We start from the raw sequence: 16,734 nt of genomic DNA on the forward strand, positions 1-16,734 counted from the left end.
ATATTATCTCATACTACATTTAAAAAATACTTAAATGAAAGTTTTAAGTGAAATTAAAATTAATTAAATGTAAAATATTTATTTATACATTAATTCCTTTCAGGGAACAACTATACATAAATGTTAAATTGTTATTGGAAGGATCACTTTTTTTTTATTAAAGCGAAATATAAATTTAAAAAAAAAGCGACTAATAGTAATATTAATTAACTAACAATTGACAACAATAATATAATATGCAAGACACAACATTAAAACCCGAGTTAAAAACTAAAATCAACAAACATTTTAAAATTAGTCAATTAATAAAACTATGACAAATAAATAAAAAGCTACAGTCATTTATTTAGAACTATTAAATTATTATGACACAATATAATAGTAATATTTTTTAATCGAATTACCCAACAAAGTCAGGCAATTTGAAACCTTAGAACTGAAATAATACAACTTCATTATACAATCTGTCTTTTGATTTGGACGTATTAATCCCAATTAAACTTTTCCATTATCTGGAAAGCTATTATCAAAAAAATTATTATGTATTAATAATACATTTAAATAACAGAACATTAAGCTTTTATACCAAATTTATTATAAATCAGTAACTAATTATTTAAGCTTATTGATGATTCACACCATTGGAAACGATATGAAAAGTTAAAATGGTAGAAATAACTATGAAACAATTTGTAGAGAAATGGTAAATATCACTATGGGAGGAAGGAGTAGAATGGAAGATATCCACTATCCATGGAAGAGCGAGGAGGTTTAAGATGAAAGGAGTAGATTTATCGACATATCCTTTTCATTCCCCCAACAATAGCCAACTTATTTTTAGCATCCCTTTGTTTGTTTGTTAGGAGTCTTATTCGATTTTAGGAAAAAACGATAAATACTAGAACAAACACTGAAACCGTATAGTGTCGGGAGTCAAATATCTACTTTTTCTATTTCAACTTTTTTTTTCTTATCTAATATTGTACTAACATAGAATACTTTCATTGATATCGTGAGTTCTGATCTATAACTATAATAGACTATTTTATTTTTATTATATTTTTTTATTACCCTGGTGGGCCTTACACGGTTGATATAACAGTTACATTTTTTTAAACATTTGATTATGGAGGGTATAGTCTCGTACAAAAGTTACTAATTAAATGTAATTAAACAAAAAAAAGATTAGATAAATAATTGACTTTTAATGGTACAGGTTGTCATAGGAAAAACAAAATAAGCTAAACTGTAAAAATTAACTAAATTATTAACAATTATTGGGATTACTAACGATAAAAATATTTACAATATATATATTAACGAAACCAATATTTACAATATTTTACTTAAAATATTGTCACGCAAAAGTATAATACATTTTCATTATTAATCTGTGGGTAATAGCTATAATTAATTTTTTGATACTTATTTGTTTTCTTTTCTAGGAAAAAAAAACACTATTTCTTATCTCCTTATTAATCTTCAGAATAAAGCATCGGACAACCCACCCATTATCTATTCCATCTGCAAATTATTATATTAGAAGAAGTTATAAATTATAAAATTTTACATTTAATTAAACAGTTGATTTTTATTTATGTTATGATCCATGAAGTCCATTTGTAACCGATCTAGCCCGAACCAGATATCATTTCTTACAAATAATAAATTTTCTAACCCACAAACCCACTAGTTTTGAAACCTTGCTTCTTCTTCCGTTTCTGACAATACCCCGAGGTGTATGAAAAGAAGATGGTCACGATACCTGCTGATGTAAAAACTTCATTAGAGTGCCATGGGTAGTTTCTCTACACGCCTGTATCACTCCGTTATAACTTACATCACATTAACTAAATTTCAATAGATATAAAAAAAATATGGTAAAATTAAATAGTAAAAAAAAAATTCTTTAAAGCAGGATGTAAGACATTGGCTTATATCCTTAATTATCAAAAAATACTTGGATTGTTTTGTTGCATTGCATAAAAAGGAATTAAACTTCGTCTTCATCCTTGTTCTGTTTTCTCTGCCTTCCATATATTTATCAACACTGTCTATGTTTTAATATTTTTCTCTTTATGAATAATTATCACAACATTTGGTATTTATATTAATAATAAAAAAATATAAACGTATCACTCAAGACTTCTATAATATAAATCTTTTTTTCCCACAATACTGCCAAGAGGACTCATACAGAACTTTTCGACCATCACATGACCTTTTGTCCTTGTTGAACAGGCAAGGCATTTTCTCAGAATAAAGTCTTTCACTGAGTCAATATTGACCTCACTCTTTGTATAAGCTTTACAAGGAAATCTCGACTGCTGGCAAATATCGATTTCAGGTTTATATAATAGTTTTAGTATTAGCTAGAGGGACCGTTAATTTATTATCTTCCCTTGGGGCAGGGAGCCGCTGGGTCGAAGGCCGCTACTGTTCGGAATTAATAACCCACTGTTAGTTTGATATAAGTCATTTCTATCGAGGACGGATAATAAATGCGATCGATTCAATTAATTAAAGCCGGATATCGATAGTTCCCAGCTCAGCTAAATCGAGTTATTGACCAGCTCAGTCACCTCTATGCTCTAGTAATCACACTTCTCTGACCACCGCGAAGTGACTCTAAATAAAGAAACAGTATCATTCGTAGAATGTCATAATATATATTATATTACTATCATTATAATTTAATATAACTACATTTTCTCTACTTAACATATTACATTTATATTATTACATGTTATTTCATTACTATTAATAATATATTATTTATATTAATAATAGTATATTAAAATATATTATTAATATCAATAATAATAAATTATATATTATTAATAATAATACATACATTCATACTATATTATTATTGCTACACTACTACCCTCAGTTGAATTGTTGAAACTGAATTTTGATAATTTTGAAAATGTAAAGTTATACATACTTGTGCCTACAGTATGAAACTCAAATTTTCAACATTTAGGAAATAATTAAGCTCAGTTCGACATAAATAGGTTATTAAAAGATAGTATAAGATATGGAAAATATGATACTTGAGATATGAGATATTTAAAAAATAGAGCAATTTAGTTTAGTTACTACTTTCTTTTTTATAAGAGATAACATGTTACATATTGTATCTAGTGGCATTAGTACAGTATCTAGTATTTGTTACATATTTTATTCTTTCTTATATTTTATATTCTATTCCTATTTTTAATCAATTTTCACCTTTTCAGACCAATTATTTACCTCCTCTCCTGCATTTAAATTGCTCTGGCAGTATTTTTAATCAATTTTCACCTTTTCAGACCAATTATTTACCTCCTCTCCTGCATTTAAATTGCTCTGGCAGTATTTTTAATCAATTTTCACTCTATACTTATTACGAATTACGAATTAGTGAATTAATAATAATGAGTTTATTCCCACTTCGCAAGTTCTTTCAATAATTTTTATTATTATTTATTAAAATTTTTATACCTTGTTTTCATTTAAGTATTTATTAATTGAATTACTAGTTTTATCGTTAGATATTAATTCATATTGTACTGTTATAGCAAATAAATCATAATAGCCTTCACAACACCCTAATAATCAAAAGAGTAAATGATAAAATTCATTTATGTCTATCATTTCTATATGTGATTCTGGTACCGGTTGCCAGATAGATGTCATCTGGACCATATTGGATGTATTTTTCTGAATAAGCAAAAATAAAATGACTAAGGGCGGCAATAAAACTCTCTAGTCTAGTCCTAATTACATAATTGTTTGAGTTGAAATCAATTAACAACAACGGCTAATGTTTAATGAATTACGTCCATTATCATCATGTTTCGTTGATACGACTTGAATTCTTAAAATTTGAGTTGAGTCTCTTTTCTGTTGACTGAGTCATAAAAGGACAGCATTCAAAATTCTAGCTATTAAGTTAGGATTTTTATCTCCACTAGGTCATTACCAGTGGCGCGGTGAAAGGGCTGAGCTGGGAACTCGAAGAGCCACATGCGTGAGGGATAGAGTGGGTTCGGATATCCTTAGTTCGAGATTGTAAATATGGTATATAATTTATTTTACTTAGTTTGATTGTATTCATTTCATTTATTTATTTTTCTTCTTATATAAATTCAGAGATTTTATTTATTTTTATATTTGTTATTTTTTTTTTACTTATTTAATTTTTTTTTGTATGAAAGTATACAATTATTAATTATCACTATTACCTTTTGTCCAAATTTGTGGCAGATTGTAATATAATCAATAAATAAAAAATTGAAAAATCAAATAAAAATAATTTTTATAACATTCTGTTCACACACATAATTAAACAAACTCGAGAGAACCTAGAGCTGATTTTAAGTACATTGTGTAACTTTTTATATCCCTTGTTCGAATTACCGGGCGTAAAATTAAGTAATAAGCCCAGATGGACAAAGATACCACAGACCCACAAACATAAACCACACAGAGGGAATCGAAGATAAAGAATTGGTTTCGTATTGATCAAGCATGTCAAAAGCAGGATATTAAGAGGGTTCCATTCTACACGGGATTAAAATTATCCCGGCTACTGGAAAAACCGAATATCGTAGTCCTTTCTCGGCCTAAAATTCGAGAGCAAGAGAAATTTGTTTAATTTATTTGTAAAGATTAATGATATAAAAGTCAATGTCCTGTATAATTAATATGATATAAAAAGTAATTAAAAAGAGTTAAATACAAAAAGGTTTTGGTGAAAGTTTCTTTACTGACATCCCAGTTCATAAGTAAAAATATACTTAATTTTTTTTCAATTTACTTTTCAATCACAAATATAAATTGTATCAACAAGTGACTACTTTTGAATTAGAAAGGTTCCTTTTACGTTTCATATACATTTATGAGTATAAATCATTAAGGTTTAGAGAGCCCTAAATCATATTCCCCACTAAGAGGACTTTCTCAATATCGATTCCAATCAGACTTCTACAAGGTCAATTTTTAATTTTATTTTTATTAGTTTCTTCCTAGAAAATCCATCCTATTCCTCACCAACATATAACGACGTTTTCCGTTCTGCATATTTCCCTGACCCATCCCATTTCCTGACCAAAATCCTAGAAAAACTCATTTTGAAACGCTTATACCCCATCCTTGATTCCAATCATATAATACCAGATCACCAATTTGGACTCCGAACCTCTCATTCCACTATCCACATCGAGTGGTGGTCGTTGTCTCGTTTTCATTAGGGCGCGGAGTGTACTGCGTGGGAGTCTTTTTCGATGTAGAACAGGCTTTTGATCGAGTCTGGCACACGGGACTGCTTTACAAACTCCGTAAATTCCTACCTCCTACATACTTTCTCATTCGTTCCTTTCTCACTGACAGATTATTTAAAGTAAACCACAATGGTTCCTATTCATCACTCTTCTTTCAGTCCGTTGGTGTTCCTCATGGTTCCTTGGTCCCATCCTCTACACAATCTATACAGCAGACATCCCAACCAATCCTAACACTATCCTCACCACGTATGCCGATGACACATGTGTGCTCGCTGTTAATAATAACCCTTTAACTGCATCCCATATCACAGCCCTCCAAGAATGGTGTCGTAATTGGAGGATTAATATGAATTCCAACAAATCCCATCAAATTACCTCTACCCAACATCGTAAACCTACTGACTGTCCTACAGTATACTTCAATAATATTGCCCTTACCCGTGTTGAACAGATCCGCTACCTTGGACTACATGTGGACAAACGATTAACCTGGAATCCTCACACAAGACTGAAAAGACAGGAAACTGCACGTCGATTTCGACTATTACAGCACTTACTAGACAAACGGTCCAAACTTCCAATTCATTACAAAAGACTGATTTACATGACAATTATAAGGACTATCTGGACGATTATAAGCACATACGAAGTTGAGCTTTGGGGCTCCACTAAACCTTCGCATTCCTCTCGTATCCAATCTTTACAATCCAAAATCCTTCGTAAAATCCTAAATGCTCCCTACTTTGTCACAAATAAAATCATCCACAAAGACCTTAATGTTTCATTTGTAACCGATTTAGCCCGAACAGATATTAATCCTTCCATTACAAACTCCCTAACCACTCAATTCCATTAGTTTCTAATCTTGCTTCCTCTTTTATTCCGGACAATCCTCCAAGGTGTCTGAAAAGAAGATGGTCTCGAGACCTTATATTGTAAAAATGTTTTTAGAGTGCTACCATTGGGTAGTTTCTCTACATGCTTATACAATACCATTATGATTTCCTCAAATTTACTTGATGTACTTATGTACAGATGTAAACATCAATAAATAAATTTTTAAAAAATGTTTTAATTTTTTTTTGGATTATTAAAATTAGTGCTTCAATATTCTAAATCTCCTTCCTGGCTGTGGAAACCTAAATATTACTTTGAACTGCCTTATCGTGTTTCATATGGACAAAACCGTATTAGCAAGAGGTCCAGAGAAGGGAGGGTTAAAAGTTAAGCTTTTATGGCTGCTGCAATCATAAACTTTATTACCATCCTAAAAGAGAAAAAAAAAACCTATTCTGGAGAAGATTGGGGGATCTGTATAGTATCCTTGGAGCACTTAACTGAAGTGTCCATCGTCTGGGGGGATATGTGCTAGCAGATTCTTTTTTTTTTTAAGATAAAAACCGTTTATATGAAAATTAATTAAAATTATTAAATTACCTCAGATGCCTAAGGTCATTTTATAGTTGAATATTTAAATTTTCTATTTTCGATATAATCGAATTCAGTGATATAGATATAAGAGGAAATACGTTTGAATAGATAGATAAGCTTAAGTATTTAGGTTCTATGGTAACTAGAAAAAACGAAATTTATGAGGAAATAAAAGCTAGGTTGAAGGCGGGAAATGCTTGTTACTTTTCAATTTCGAAACTGCTTATCTCGCGCCTTTTATCGTAAAACTTAAAAATTAGAATTTACAAAACCATTATCCTTCCCACTGTTCTTTATGGATGTGAGACTCTTACACTAGGAAGAACAACGTCTTAGGGTTTTCGAAAATAAATTATTCCGCAAAATATTCGGACCGAAAAAGGATGAATTAACGGGAGAACTTAGAAGATTACACCACGCTGAATTAAGGGACCTACACCCGGTAAATATAATTCAAGTTATAGGATTGCGGCGTATAAGATGGGCGTGTAATGTTGTAGGGCTTAGTACCGAGCGGATCCCTAAAATGTTAATAAACATTGGAGGATTGCAATAAAACTGATTTAGTGGAATTGGGTTTAAAGAAGCATCACTGGAAGGTTGTATGCAGAGAGCTTATTTGATGGTATTGGCCTTCATTATAATAATTATTCTCGATAAAAATTAGATGCTGCTATAGCTGAGTGATTTGCCATCCAAGAGGGGGTTGAGGTGTGCGTACGATTTCTACCAAGGAAATATAGAATTCGAGGGATTGTTCGAAAAAATGAAGTACTCGAATACGAACATTAGTTTATTATCTTTTCGGTATTGTATGAGGATTAAAGATAGAAGTTTTATATATTCTAGGACCAAGTTTGGGGGCTTTCAGAATAGTATTAAAAATACCAGAAGAAACCATAGTTTAGATCCGAAATATAATTTAAATAAAAAATATCTACATCAATAAAAATATTTTCAGCCTTAGAAATTCAAAATGAATTAGAGTGGAAACAATAAAGGTAATACTGTCAAATGTAAGATAAGAGGCAGAGAGCAGTAAAATGAAAGATGAAGTTACGGTTGGTAAGACCGTAGACGACACCCCACATCACAGCTGTCAGGGGCCATGACTCGCCTACCCTATTACGGGCTACGGGGCCGAAAAGTATTTGTCATAAAAACAATTTGACTAGAATGACATGCCTTATCTTGCAGTTTTCATGTTAAAAATATGTCATTCTATCTATAATCGTAGACAACATGTTTGGTCTAGGTGTGTAAATAATTGGGAGTTAATATATTTCGAGTAATGAAATATTGAAATACCTTCTTGGCACATTTATATATGAAACTCTGATAACAAAAAACCCTTCCTACATCCAATTGACCTCATTGACCATATAGTACAAGAGCCCAAGAGGAGAAAAAAGGCAGTTATCTCACCCCAATTTTTGATTACTTTGATGAAAACTATGTGTAATTAATAGTCAAAATTGATGAGTCTGCCAAGTATAGGTAGGGGGAATAAAAAATGGCGGCTAAAAAGCGATAAAAAAATCTAATTTTTCATTCGGAGCTCTATATCTCAAAAAGTAGGAACAACACAAGAAAAACTAAAAGAAGGTCATTTAAAGAAGAACAAATTTGCAAAAATATGAGTCCTAATAGTTATTTACGTTAAATAGTGTTCCAGATATAGCTTTTTAAAAAGCAACATTTCATAAAAATGTTGTATGGGACGTACTGAAAGATCAGTAGTTAGTTAATTTATTTTGAAAAATATCAAAAACCATTTGACGTACAGATGTCTATTAGCACTCAAATTAAAGCTAGTTTAATGAGCTATAAAGTAGTTTATGATATTTATCTTCGTAGGAGTAATAGTTTTCATGAAATTTGCTAATATACATTGATTTATAGTTGTTCGGACAATTTTTTATTTGCCATATTTATATTCATATGTGAATATCATAAAAACTACCCCTACGAAGAAAAGTGTCATAAACTACTTTATAGTTAAATTTCCTTTATTTTGAGTGTTGGCAGGCATGTGTGCGTCTTGAGAGATATTTTTTCAAACATCCAACATTTTATACGAACTATTAGAAATTAACAGTTTGTGACTTTATTTTGTCAAATATCAAAAAAAACTACTAGTGCTACAAAGATATACATTATTGACTATTTTATAGTCAATTTAACTAGCCTAATTTGAGCGCTGGCAGACATCTGTACGTCAAATGGTTTCTGAAATGAAGTTTTTCATAAATCAAACTTATTGTCCGAACAACTATAAATCAATTAAGTTTAGCAAATATTATGAAAACTACTATTCCTACGAAGGTAATGGTCATAAACGTCTTTATAGTCCATTATACTGGCTTTTATTTGAGTGCCGATAGACATCTGTACGTCACATAGTTCCTGAGATATAGACTTCTCAAAATAAATTAACTAACTACTAATCTTTCAAAAGATTTTTAAGTAATTTTGCTTTTTAAAAAGCTATATCTCGAGAACTATTGGACGTAAATAGCTCTTTTAGGGATAATATTTCAGCAAATTTACTCTTATTTAAATAATGTTCTCTTAGATTTTCTAGTGTTGTTGGTAGTTTTTAAGATATAGAGCACCGAATGAAAAATTTGTGTTTTAAGGTTTTGAAACAGCCACAATTTTTTATTCCCCCAACGTATACTTGGCAGACTCATCAATTTTGACTATTAATTATACATAATTTTCATTATACTAATCAAAATTGGGGTGAGATACCTGACTTTTTTTCTTCCCTGCTCTTGTACTATATATTCCTACCTACAGAACTGCCTCCTTTGAAAAATCTTTTGCTGTCCGAGTTACCGGATTTTTGAATTGCTCACCTATGTCCATCCGTAAAGTTTCCTCCTTAACCTCATTCAAACATCAACTGTATATTCATCTCCTAGATTATCAAACTTCCGTGAACATGAAGTGTAAGTTAATGTAGCCAGACAAAAGCCGTTAAACTATTCATAATTGTTATTCTTAGGGACCAAGTTTCCCAGAATAAAGAATGATTTTCATTCATTCATTTATTGAACAAGAATATTTATATCACAGTCTCTACGATTCAGTGATTGCGTTTATTACAACGCAAAGTATAGTGTAATTTACCCTATAGTGATGAAACAGTTAACCTTTAGTTACTGTAAAAAACAAATTATTTGTCCCACTTTTTTAAGTTTTATATGGATAATTATAAATAATAATACAGCCCATTCAGTACCGGTTTTGATTAAAAAAAAAAATACAAATGTTTTGAACTTTTATTGTGAAAACAACTTTTCCCTTTACCAAATAGTCTGATTTAAAAAAAATAAATAAATCAGGCTTGTGATTTTAGTATAAATTAAATGATTGTTTTTAATTAATGTTTCATTATATTTATAACCGAAAATTACAAAAAAAAAAAGGAAGATGAATATTTAATAACTTTGGTGACATACAAACATTTATCAGACTGGGGAAACGGAAAAACGCACAGCGCATGCGCCAGCCAGTGTTACTCGTATTAGAAAGAGATCTATAATTCATTTTCCTTCTCAGGATTTCCATCATCACCTTCTATGACGTTATAAGGTAAATATAATTTTTCGAAAATCCTCGCCTATACAATAATATATTGTATTTATTATATTATTATTATTATTATATTAGGTTATAAGGAGCACGGTAGCAGCATGATAAGGCGCGTTGCTACTAACTCCAAGGACCCGAATTCAAATCCGGTAGGGCAGAAAATTCTTTTCTGTTAAACTGTAGCCGTGAGTCAACTCCTGAGGGTTCTGGAGTCCAACCAGCCTCTTAAATTGGGTAACCTTAATTAGGTAAATATCACCTCCTTGCACAACCGTTGGTCTAGAAACAGTATTTCCTTACAAAGTACTGAACCCTAGACCCTCCATGGGTTGTAGTGGTACAGATTTTAATTTAATTTTTAACATTAGGTTATATAATTTATTACTCTTGTTTCCATAAATTTACTTTTTCATAGGAAAAAATATTTTTCCTCTTGTCTCTATAAATTAATTATCAAATTCTTACATATTCTATATTTATCATTTTTTCATAACGAATAAAAATGTTATTTGTTAATTATTTAAAAAAAAAAGATTAAAATTCCTTTTACGGTAGATTTTTCAAAATTCGGCCTGTTTAACTATTTCAATAAGGATAAGACATGACAGATATAAAACATCATTTAATTTTACATTGATATACTAAGTTTAATAAAAATCGTAAGATTTTTTTTGAGAACATAGAGAAAAAAAATAGCATTAAAGAGAATAGACAATAGCAGATTGGGTGTGGAAGAGTATTTAGATATTAAATCATAATTTAAATATACACAAAATCATTTTGATTCAAAAGACGGATCAAATGAAAACTGAACTGAAAATGAGTTAATCGTAATAAGGAGTGAACCTTCGGAAAATAATCTGACGAGTTAGAGATGAGAGAAAATAGCGAAAACCTTTCTTAGGAATGGTTATTCTAAGCACACATATTCTCAACCTATCTCCTAAAACGTATTACATGAAGTCTTTGTTTGAAGTTATAAAAAAAAATACTAACGCAAACAGGTTTCATTGGACCAACAAGTTCTTGATTTACTGTTCGGTTGTGTAACCACACGGAGGGTTGGTGGTTCTCGGCACTTTGTAAATTGTTTTTTAATCGAAAAACTTTTTTTTCGGCAAGGATGTTCGCCAGCGAAGTTATACCACAATTTAACCAGCTTCGAGCTCCGTTGAACTCTCAACTTGTTGAAGTTTATGTATTCATATAATCAATATCAAGTTTTTTTTTAAAAATGTCATTAATAGTAATAAATATGAAAGACAGGTCTGCCAGCGTAGCTAATTTATGAAAATCAAAAAATTTATAAATAGTACCGATTTTTTAAATTATTTTAAAGTAATATCTTCAAAATCCTTTCCGATTAAAAAATAAATAAATGATAATGATTTTAACACTTCTAATTATTTAAACCTTTTATTTTATAAAAAAATGAGTAAACAGTGTACAGAACAAATAAAGCGCTGAATGGAAGAATATGTTAAAAAAAATATATTTTAATTATTTTTAATCGAAACTCAGTAAACTGATTTTTGGAATACAGCAGTTTCCTTCATCAATTTTTACCAACAACAGCTCAATTTTGAAAAATGTGATAGCGCCTGTTTTTTTCTCATAGTTTACGGGTAAATACAAAGTAAAAATTTCAAAGATATTACCTTCTTAAGTTAATGAATGCATAATAATAAAGAAAAACACGTATAATTTAAAAACAATAAATAACATTTAAAATTTAACTAGTTTACGAAGTCATAATTTCATAATTGCTATTATAAGGCATCGAATTCCAAAACTATGCTCATTTTCATTTTTTAAAGAAACGTTTTTGTATAGATTAACATGGGATTCAATTTTTTTTTAGTAAATAAATATACTTACATTCAACTCAAGTTCAAGCTAAGACCTATAAGTATAAGTTACTCACCTGGAACAAAGAAGAAAAAATATTAAATTTTTATAATTTAGTCTTTTAATTTTTAATTAATTGAAGAGCTCCCTTAAAAAAGGTTCCAACTTTTTTTTTAACTTTTAAGGAGTAAAAAGAAAAACTTCTTACCATTGTCTAAATAAATTTTTTTTGTTTTAGTGCATAAAAACCTTCTAAATATTAAATACTAATTCTTTATTACCTTCTATGGTATAATTAGGTCAGAAAGCAGGTTATAACACTGAAAAATTGATTTATAAACTTTTGTTGTTAAAAACCTTTCGAAAGGGAGTACTTTAAAAATATTAATAACATAAATATTGTACCTGATAAACATGAGATAAAATGTAAGAGTTTACATAAACAACATTGTATAAGGTATCCAAATCATATTAATAACAAAATATACTATAAAAAATGATAGCCCAATATAATTAAAAACATTTATAGTTTTTAATTTTAAATTATGTAAATACAGTGAACTCTCGTTACTACGAACTCGTTATAGAAGCGGTTCCCAATTTTTTTTGTTTTTTTTTGCCATGGCACCCTTGTTGGACTAAAAATAATTCGGGGCACCCTTTTTGGGCTAAAAAGAGTTCACGGCACACTTTAAAAAAAAAAAAAAATGTTGGTATAGTTGCCCTTTATTTTAACAAATTTATATGTAGGAAAAGAAGAAAAAAAACAATATAAAGTAAATACCATAATTTACTTTATACTTCCTATTTTTTTCCTTTCTTTTTGTAATTTTTTGAGAAATTGACATTCACCTCGGAACCCCCGGCATACACTTGTGGCACCCATTTTGGGAACTATAGTGAACTGTGAACAACTTTTCGACTCACAGTGAGAAATAACTCGATTACAATGAACTTGAAAGACGTAATACAATTAAAATCATTAATTATATAATAAGAGCTCTCCTCTACTCCTCATATATGGGGGATAGAGTGAGGGCTCAAGGAATTCTCAGGTCAATTGTGTAAATATTGTATATAACAGTGTAAATGTGACTAGAGATTATTTTATTTACTTATTTAGTTTCATTATGTTCATTTTCTTTATCCTCATGTTTGTAAATATTTTAAGAGACATTTTACATATTTGTGTGTACTTTTTTTAGTTATTTTATTTAAGTATAAACTATTACCTATTGCCCACAATGGTGTGGCAGATTGTAATATCTATCAATAAATAATTTTTTTTTTTATAAAAAAATATATAATATAATAATATGATTAATGTTATTGCTTAAATCACCAATTGCCTTAAACTCAATGAATAATTATTTAACCCCGTCCATTTAAACCATGAACTGCCTGGACAATATTTTAGCGAGAATGGATTGTTGGTTACATAAATACTCAACATTTTTTCTAACTCGCCGGTTCAAGATTTTTAGAAGTCCATTTAACCGCAACTGTCTTGTAATTTCGTAATGCTTTGGTACTTAATAGATATTCTCAGTTAATTTCCGCGTTACAAAACTTCCAAAAAGATTCTGTTTCAAAATTTGTAATTTCTTTTTCGATCTCAAAATCTCATGAAAACGAAACAAGAAATTTAATAAAAAATTTTACAAGATAAGGTGGACTCGAAAATATATTAAAAATAATAAACAAGAGATAGAAAAGTAAAAAAAAAAATTAATCATTAAAATCATTGCCTATAATGCCAAAATTTGTATTTTTTATTTTTATGTACATATATATGATCTCTTTTTTTTTATTACGAGGTATATTGCATATATAAGTATAGTTTGTTTCTATTTAAAAGATTTTAATAAATAAAATGTTATTCATATTCTGATTTTTATTTTATTTTTTTAATATATGTTATTAATCTACTTATTATTGTTCTTTAAATATTATGGATTTCGTTATTACGAACAGCTAATTTTCTGATTTCTTTGTAACTATAGCTTACCGTCTATTTTAAAGGGTTTATAGGTCAATATAAAGTGAACTTTATTTCATCTGATTGTGAGCCTACACAATATTCCTTAATTGCCTTCAGTTGCAGCAGACTGTTGAGATCGGGAAACAATTTTTTACAGATCCAATCTGAGCCCAACTGTCACTAAGTTTGACCTAGTTTTCAACCTCTTTATTCAGAGATTTTTATCCCGAAAAATGTCTTATTGTGAGTATTATATTTGAATCATTGAATATGATTCGAAATATATTAGTAATTATTCGTTATGATGTTGAAATTATCTTTACCATTATATAAAAAATTACACGATAATTTCAATTTTTATAAGGAACAGGAATAAGTTTTCGCTTATCAGGGAATTATTTATATGTTATACAAATCATTTTTACATCACAAAAACTGTAAATTAAAACAAAAAAAATATTTGCCACCCCAAGGAGAAAGTATATGAACATAATATACTTTTTCTGGAATAAAAAAAATTTATGTTCAATATTCAAAGAAATAAAGCGGTCTAAATCGGTTAGTATCAGGTGTCAACAATATGGATCCTTACTTTTTTATGCTAGTTTAAAAAAATAAAATAAAACAAAAATTATAGTCATTATCGGAAAATAAAATTAAAACTTTATAAGCCATGAAAACAGGAAAAAAAATTATTGAGTGCTATAATTTTCTATTTATATAAAAATATTAAGAAAAATTAAATAATGAATTATGAATAATTGGTTAGAAAAAAATTTAAACTGTTTAATTTTATAATTAGTTTATAAGTAATATATCTTTAGCTTAATTAAGATTTATATTAAAAAGTGTTCTATTTTACGTAACCGGTTAAAAATATTAATCTGGAAAAAGTGAGAAAAAATTTCAAAAACAATTTTGGTAACTTAATCTTAATTTATAATATTTATTTAGAACCGTTTGGAATTGACATCATTCTACACAATAAATAAATTAAATTTCCAAAGTTCTTGTGTTATTGGGTTGTAATAGGGGGGGGGGGGCTTGAGTGGGCTGAAAATGACAGACATAAGAGCTATCAAATATACTCCTGTCTAACACCTAAATTTATATATGAGGGTAGAGATATCGCCATATGGTGAGGTTAGGTTGGCCATCACTTCCTTTCTTCCTCTTTCCATAATTTGAAAACTAAAAAAAAGTTGGTAAATTTGAGGTTTGAAAGCATAAAGCAAACTCCGGAAGTGTGGAAAAACATATTACCTAGTAATGTATCCTTTTGAACTGTTGATGTATCATTGGTCTTCTTACAGTGATATTGATATATAATACAAAACAACAATACTTGAATATCTATTAATTAAATTTTAATTTGAAATAATTGGAAAAGTTATCGCGGTCAGAAAGTTTCCCTGCAATGAAGGCAATAAAAAACACCACAGGTAAAATGAACTTCGGAAAATTTCTTAAGTTGTTTATTTTAAGATCTTATTTCTAGAGAATAACAATAATTCAACTAATAATATGATAATTCATAATAATTAAATTAAACTAAAGGAGATTAACTGTATTAAGCCACGACGATGGTGGTTTAAAATTTACTACCATGTCAAGGTACTACCATGTTTCCATTTCAGCCGGCTTGTGTGAATGGATAGAGTAAATGTAATGGCTAACGCCGCGTTTAGAATTTCAGTACTGGAACAACATTTCAATTTCTGAAAATCATCAAAACTTATATTTTTATCTTGTCGTTGTCTAGGCCCACGGCAAAATTTTTTTCTTAAGGGACATATTTTAAAATGGAGGACCTGATAACTGACAATTCTGAGACGAGGGTCACAAAGTAATAGGATTATGAAGTTCCTAGTACGATTTTCATTTGGGTGAGTACATTTCTTGATGGTCGCGGGAAGGTATTTTGATAGGTCTTGCATAGGTCTTCATTGGAGTAAGTACAAAAACAAGAGTAAATAAATAATTTATATAGAGACACGATAAAAGATATATTAAAAGAATTTTAACAGTAATAAAATTTTATTCTGATAAGTGTATGAAAACTAAGTTAAGGTATATTTAAATGTAAAAAAAATGTTGCTCTAGAAAAATGAGAATAGAAATACTCATGACAAATAGAGCATAAGAAAATATCACAATTGGTCCCTTCTGTGAGAAAAAAATGATTTTTCAAAATCAATTTAGTCAAGTGGGACTTGCAAACTAGCTATTGTTTGAGAATCATCTCTAAATTCACAATTTATTGTTTAAAAAAGAAAACAATAAAACTGAAAATTCAATAATCAATTGAGAATTTTTTTTAATAAATATGTCTTTATAAGTAATTTAACCGGAATAAATTACTGCGGTTCGTTAGTTCGGGTTAACAGTAATCTTTTTTTTTCATTTTTGTTTTCCCGCATTTCTACAGATTTTGATAGTCAAATGCCATAATAAATAAGGGCAAAGGATTAAGTAATTCGATTTCTGAGCCCTCCCCCCGTATCCAAATATATATATATATATATATATATATTATTGTAATAATTTAGATCCATTTTGCAGATACACATTTGTGTAAATATTGTATATAACAGTGTAAATGTG

Source organism: Halyomorpha halys, unplaced genomic scaffold (assembly GCF_000696795.3).
Source record: "Halyomorpha halys isolate HHAL.00 unplaced genomic scaffold, Hhal_1.1 Scaffold714.1, whole genome shotgun sequence".
Lineage (NCBI taxonomy): Eukaryota > Metazoa > Arthropoda > Insecta > Hemiptera > Pentatomidae > Halyomorpha > Halyomorpha halys.